The sequence below is a fragment of the Ictidomys tridecemlineatus genome, chromosome 8 (assembly GCF_052094955.1).
Source record: "Ictidomys tridecemlineatus isolate mIctTri1 chromosome 8, mIctTri1.hap1, whole genome shotgun sequence".
NCBI lineage: Eukaryota > Metazoa > Chordata > Mammalia > Rodentia > Sciuridae > Ictidomys > Ictidomys tridecemlineatus.
Genome location: NC_135484.1, coordinates 86,407,855 through 86,415,848, shown reverse-complemented (window position 1 = coordinate 86,415,848; position 7,994 = coordinate 86,407,855).

Sequence of the window (7,994 nt, the reverse complement as noted above, 5' to 3'; positions counted from 1 at the left end):
TTTCCTTATTTTAAGGCTCAAGTGCATGCAAAGCAGGCTTGCTGGTGTTGCAGGAGTGGAAGGACATCCCAACCTGGATGAAAGTGTGGATGGACAGTTGGTTCCTGTGAGTGAATTTAGGTTTTGGTAGTGGTGGCTGAGTCGTCAGCCTATTAAAGGAAACACACATGAGGATTACCTTGCCTTTGGGATTATCCCCATGAATATGTAGGATTAATTGGAACAGCATTTTAAAGTAGGATACTAAAGAGATAGATTAGAGAGCCAGCATGGATTTGACTTGACTTAGCGAGACCAAGTTTATTGATTTGTCTCTATTAGTATCTTTCTATTTTTTATAACCCTGTTGCAGATTAAACACTACCCAGAAATATACAAATATTCTGTTTCCAAGTGGCATATGGTATATTTTTACTGAGATTGAAGTAGCTGATTTAATCTACTCTCAGCTTTGGAAAAGGAAGAGGCTAGAGAAAGAGTAAACAGGAAAAATGGTAGGCAAGGTGAGTCAAATGAGATCTGACAGCAATCCTTGCACAATGAGATTGTTTGACATCTTTAAGTGGATGATTCAATGTTGTAAGAAAGTTCAAGAAAAAAACCGGAGCTGGGGGTGGGGTGTGAAGTAAGGGCAAAGACATTTTGTTTAATGGGGATAGAACAGACTTTGAAGCCAGATGGACTTGGGTACACATGGCAACATCATCACTTTTAACAGACTGTGTGGCTTTGGGCAGGCCATGTAAATTCTCTGAGTCTCTGGGCTCTCATTGGTAATAAAATCCACTTTGAGAGTTCTTGGAAAGATTAGAGAAGGTGTGAAACCCCAGGGACATATTTCAGACACTTGCTGGTATTCTAGAAAATAATGCGATGTTTTGTCATAAGAGGAATTGTAGAACATTTATATTAATGGAAACCAATCAAATCTATGTTGATCAGATTTATAGATTGAAGCAAGTGTAGTAAGTTTCACTTGTAATTTTAATGTAATTTTTTTACCAAAAAAGCTATCAGTTATAGAATTGAGACATACTGATATTGATAAAAAAATTTCCATCACTTGTGAATGTAATGTACTAAACAGCCATTCATTACTTTCCTTCTCTATGTGTTTTTATATATATATACATACATATATAATATATATTTTTTAATGATTCCTTGTCTACTAAGAGAATAGCTGGAATATAAGACAGAGGTTCAGTCTTTTAACCAATCAGGAGACCTATTTATTTCAGGACAGTATCAGTTGGACTCTTACTGAAGGCAACAAACTTTAATTTTTAAATTAAAGCCACTTAAAAATTAACACTATTTAAAAATGTGTGTGACTGATTCTTTGAACACAGGGCCTGATTGCCATTGTTTTCTTATAATCAGAGCCAGACAGATGACATGCTAAATAAATATTCAACTTTCACATTTCTAAACTGCAGGTATTTTCATTGCATGACATTAAAATGGGGTCATTTCAGATCTTAGATGATTGTCTTTGGCAGCTCTTTATCCCTCAGAATGCCACATATGTACTATGAATGAAATATGAAATAAACTTTGACTTGAGTAGAAAGTAAATATTTTTAATTTCTTTAGAAAATAAAAATCTAGATTTAATTCAAGCATTTTCCCTAATTTTATCTGTTTCAATGTCCAGACACAGGAAGAGAAATTACAGATTTTTATAGTTAGGAGAATGTGGATCTTAATTGGACAGATATGAAGCTGAGGTGCGGGGAGGTGTCATGAACTCCACCCCTCAAAGGCTGCTGGTTGCAAGAACCTGAGGTGGAACTTGGCCAACCATTGGGGCTTTCTACTCAGTGGACCTACTGTGTACTGTGTGTGGCCCCTTTAATCAGAATGGATTCAAGAGCATCAATCCAGGCAGTAGGTTGGCATATGCTGTTGTAGAAATCCAAGACCAGAGTCCTGTTCATGAAAGAGGCTTTTTCAACACTTGGCACATGATTACCAGATTCCGAGATGTGTTCAATTGTTCTCACTTGGGAAAGAAACTTTGGGCTTGGAAATAATATTTGAGCACAATCATCTCTGACAGAGTGCCTCACTGTACACAGCAGCCCTTTTAGAGCTTGTTTTGGGTAAAATGGAGTCTATACTGTGCTGCCCTAATCTGTCATTTCCTAATCTCATTAAATGGCATTGTCTGATCGCCACACTGGAGACCAGGATGTTTTCCTGGCTTTATTCATCAACTTACCCAATTTGAAAACAAATTCCACTGATTTGTCTCCAATCCACTGCTTCCTCCTCACCTTCACTGCCTCCATAGACTTTGTCAATTGCAGATGATTCTGGATCCGTCCCTCTGCCCCCAAAGGAGAATGGGACCTTCAAAAATTCCATAGCATAACTGGATATCTATGGTTCTAGTATAAAGTCTATCATAAACACTCAATAAATAGTCCTTGAAGTTAAAAAAATGTTTAGCAATAATATCTATCAACAGATATATATAAGAGTGAGGGCAGCTATTTCTGATCTATTGCTGAAAGAAGATATCTTCCTCAAGACAAACAGTCTTAAAAATGAAATGTTTATATGGCAGTACAAAGATTTATATTGGAACCTTTCATAAGTACTTAGTGTTTGTTTTGCAAACTTAGATCATAGCCCTTCCTGGTTTCTTGTGTCATGTAGCAACAAATATCATTAGTTGGCTCTAAACTCAACAAACAGAGCTTCAAAGTCAAGATTTAAAAAAGGGAATGGGGGCATGTGGTTTCACATTTGCTGTTTGGCTTGAAATTTTGAAATTTTAAATAATGTAAAAATCATATTCAGTAGATCTACAAAGTACCTCCTGTTTCAGCGACTGCCTGAATGCTACATACAGAAATAAACAAGTGTGAGCATGAGATGGAAGTCTCTCTGTAGGAAAATCACCTGGAATATATATCAGAATAAAGGCAATTCTCTTGACATTTCAGAGCAAGCCTGATTTTTTTTTTTAAACAATTTAGACAATTCTGATTGACAGTAAAGGCTATTCTTTTTTTGGTACTGGGAATTGAGCTCAGGGGCCGGCCACCACTGAGCCACATCCCCAGCCCTATTTTGTATTTTATTTTATTTAGAGACAGGGTCTCACTGAGTTCCTTAGTGCCTTGCCATTACTCAGGCTAGCTTTGAACTTGCAATCCACCTGCCTCTGCTTTCCAAGCTGCTGGGATTACAGGAGTGCACCACCGTGCCCAGCAGTAAAGGCTACTCTTGAAGGAATAGCTTTTTTTCCTTCATGTTTAATGCTTCTTTAATTTAATCCTTTCTTTTTTATGCATGTTGACAACCAAGTTGAAACTAAAAACTCACTTTAAATAACCTCAAACAAAAGTCCTAAGGAAGTTTTAGTGTGTGGAAGTAAATGTTCACTCAAATTCCTTTAGCCTTCATAAGTTTCCTTTATAAGCCACCCTAAGAAAGGCTCTTTTTATAGATAGATTTAGAAAACAATTGAGCTTAACTTGACTTTGTGAAAAGGGTGGTTCCTCATTTTCTTTGTCCTTCTTTAGCTTATGACAATGAAATAGAAGTATAGAGTTCAGTGAGGCACAAAACTCAGATACTTAGCCGGCTTGTGCCTGTAATCCCAGAGGCTCTGGAGGCTGAGATAGGAGAATCTCCAGTTCAAAGCCAGCCTCAGTAATGGTAAAGTACTAAGCAACTCAGTGAGACCCTATCTCTAAACAAAACACAAATTAGGGCTGGGGATGTGGCTTAGTGGCCAAGTGCTCCTGAGTTCAATCCCAGGTTCCCAAAACAATAACAACAACAAACCCTCAGATATCTAAAGGAAATGTAGCACCCGTTTCCTAATAGTTCTTCTAATTTTCATGAGCCCCACCCTGCTGATTGTTAAGGACATCTTAAACTTAACAACAGTAAGTTTTTGTATGACTTCATATTTGTGTTTCTTTTAGTTTAGACATCCAGACTATTCAAAATTTGATTCAGAGCCAGCATAACAACTTTTTTGGAAATAACCTGTATCTTTCAATAAATTATTAGTCACTTAGATTTTATACTGACTTCTCTTTTCTTGACCAAGATGGCTTTTAGAGGGGCATTCAGGAGATTTCATTGACTATTTAGGGCAGCAGAGAAAAGGTAAAAAGATCTATGTCCTCTGGATATTCTCTGGTTGCAATGTGGAGTGGCTGGGCTTGGCTGCTCCCTGGACTGATGTTATGGTTTGGATCTTTAATGCCCCTGGAGAGCTTCTGTGTTAGGCAAGGCAGGCATGTTCAGATGTAAAAAGATTAGATTACAGAGCTATAAACTCATCATTGGATTAATTTATTTGATGGATTAATAATTTGGACTAATGGGTGGTAATTATAGACATAGCTGGAGGAGCAGTCACTGGGGGTGTGGCCTTGGATCAAATGTGTCCCTAGCCACTTCATCTCTCTCTCTCTCTGCTTCTGGTTGCCAAGAGCTGAGAAGATTTCCTTTGGTGTATCCTTCCACCATAATGTTGTGCCTCACTTCAGACCCAGAGCAATGGAGCCCGCCAACCATGGATTAAACCTCTGAAACCATGGGCCCCAATAAATTTTTCCTAGTCTAAGTTGTTCTTGTAAGGTCTTTTGGTCAAAGTGATGAAGAGCTGGGTGACACAATTGGTAACCACTAAAGCTTGACTGGTCTCATCTGACTATTTGGGCTTAGATCTAATGGTGTCCCTGGTGGAGCTTATAGCCTTAAGTTTTGAGGTTCCTACTAACAAAAGCCATGTCAACTAGACTCTAAGCCCCTATAGAGCCACGTGCCTGATAGGAGGCATCTGTTTAAGGAAGAGAGATTTGGCTCTGAATTGAATCTCATCATCTTAATATGACTTTGTGATCTTCAGAAAGCTACTAGCACTATGGGTTCAATTGTTTGTAAAAGTGGAAATAATAATACTCACTTTGCAGGGTCTTGAAAGTAATAGAATTACAATATTTATTTCTGAACTAGAGTAAAAAATATAACTACTATTACTGCTAGTATTTCTTTAATATTGGTGGTTTTATGAGTGTTCTCTTAAAGCTCAAAATCAAAATGAGGAGAGGAAGGAGGTAAGGGAGATATGGAAGAAAGAAAAGATACTGAGCCAGGTTTTTATGTAATATTTTATATAGAGTTTGTTTAGTTTAAGAGTTTGTTTTCTGATTAGAGAATATCCAATCCTTCTTTATCTAATTTAATAGATATGAGAAAAATTAAGATCACAAATAGAAGAAGCATTACATAAGTTAACATGGCATTATATTTATTTATAATTTAATTATTTCAAGAATTTTGGATAATCTACTTTTCAGGTTAAGGAAAACCTATAAAATACCCATGAGGGGATTTGGCAAGAGAAATAAAATGATGTTTAAGGCTTCAGAAAGCTAGTTTTCTCTTTATCATCAACATTTTTGTTTGGAAAGCAAAAAGATCAGTGAGGTAGTTAGATTTCCCAGAAGTGTTTTTAAGACAATTTTGTCTATCTAGGTAAAACTCTGCTGATAAAACATTTCTACCTACTTTGAATGTTCAGGCTTCCTACAAACACTCCATAATTGCAAAAATGCTACTGCTGATTCAAACTAAAGTATGGGAATTCTGATAAAAGAAATATCCAGCCCTAGGAAAATCATAGTACCCATTAATGTGATAAATCAGATAATTTTTAAGTGGAAACTATATGTGCACTGGGTAATCTATAAAAAGAGCTGCTTTCTGCCTTAAAGACCTAATTATCTTGATAAGTAGCTCCATAACTGACAGCAGGGAGATCTGTTCACTTATACAATTTCCCCTGTGTGTGTATGTACTGACAAGTCTTGTAAGATGGGGTTGAGTGAGATTTCCTATAGTAATTTCTTTTCCTAGTTATGGCAGGAAATTATATTCTAATTGGAAATGCTTGTAGTTGGGAAGTATCCTTCCCCACTACAACCCCTCTTACACTATCAGAAATGAAGAAATTGTTATTCTGAGAATTAAGCTAATAAAACTGACAAATAATGGGTAAGATTACTTTCTTTAATAGTCAATTTCTAAGACAGCCACCTAAAATAGGTAAGGATAATTTTAACAAAATATTTGCGAGATCTGTACATTGAAAGCTACAAATTATTGTTAAAAGAAATTTAATAGACAAAATAAAAATATAGAATATTCTTGGATTAGAAAACTTGTATTGTTAAGGTACCAATTCTCCCCAGATTTATATATTCAATGCAAGCTTTTTTAAAAAAAATATTTTTTAGTTATAGTTGGACACAATACCTTTATTTAATTTATTTATTTTTATGTGATGCTGAGGATTGGACCCAGCGCCTCGAACATGCTAGGTGAGTGTTCTACCACTGAACCACAATCCCAGCCCCTCAAAATAATTCTTTTTTTTTTAAGAGAGAGAGAGAGAGAGAGAGAGAGAGAGAGAGAGAGAGAGAGAGAGAGAGAGAGAGAGAGTTTTTTAATATTTATTTCCTTTAGTTTTTGGTGGACACAACATCTTTGCTTGTATGTGGTGCTGAGAATCGAACCCCGGGCCTGACGCATGCCAGGCAAGCGCGCTACCGCTTGAGCCACATCCCAAGCCCCAAAATAATTCTTAAAATGAAGAATAAATTTGGAGGACTTCCATCTCCTGATTTCAAGCTTTTCTTTAAAGCTATATAATCAAGTTAGTGTGATCTTGGATATAGTAATAACTCCATGGAATGGAATAAAGAGTTCAGAAATAGACCATCACCTACAGAGTCAGTTGATTTTTGACACAGATACCAAGGTAATTTATTTGGTAAAAGGATAATGTTTTCAGTAGATAATGCTAGAACACCTGGATACTCAAATGGGGAAAAAATGAGAATTGACTCTTATTCATACTTTTCCAAAAGTAAACTCTAAGTGAATTATAAACCAAAGTAAAGGCTGAATATATAAAACTTCTAGAAGAAAAAAATTTCAAGATTTGGGGGAAAGCATAGATTTTGTAGATATGACATAATGGTAACCAAAAAATTTGACAAATGTATTTTATTAAAATTGAAAAGTTATGCTTTTCCAAAAATATCACTATCAAATGAAAAAACAAGCCATAGACTGGAAGAAAATATTTATAGTATATACATACTTGACAAAGAACTTATATCCAAAATGAGTAATTTATTCTCACAATTCAAAAATAAAACATGATAGAAAAAAATTGGATGAAAGATTTGAATAGGCACTTCACACACATACATACATACATAGACACAGTATAGCTACAGTGGGTAATCTGTAAGATTTCTGCTTTCTAATATATAGGTATAGGCACACAGAGACACATACATACACACACTGAGGCCAATAGAATATGAAAAAATTAGACAGGAATATATTGTCTATCATCATATCCTCAGGAAAGGGCAAATTAAAAATATACCAAGGTATTATTGTAAACTTCTATAATGGCTACAATTTTAAAAGACTGACAATATCAAGTATTGGAAAAACATTGGGGCAACTGGAACTCACACACACTTCTGTTGGGAATGTAAAATATTGTAACTACTTTGGAAAACAGTTTTGTCAGCTTATAAAATTAAACATACTTCCATATCACTGATGCTTAAGTCATATGGAAATACATGAAAAGCTATATCCCAAAGAAATGAAAGCCTATGTCCTCAAAAACACTGGTACACTAATGTTCACAGAAGCTTTCTACATAATGGCTCCAAACTGAAAACAACTCAAATATGCATTTAGAGATAAATGGATGAAAAAGTTGTGGCATTTTCATAACACTCACTTTTGTATAAAATAGAATAAACTACTTGCATTTGCAATAATGTTGATAAATCTCAAAAACATCCCGAGGAAAAGAAGCCAGTCACAAAAGAATATCTGTTGTATGATTGCATTTTGGGGAAACTCTAGAACCAGAAAATCAACCTATTGGGACAGAAGTCAGGTCAGCAGTTGCCTGAGAAGGGCTGGAATTG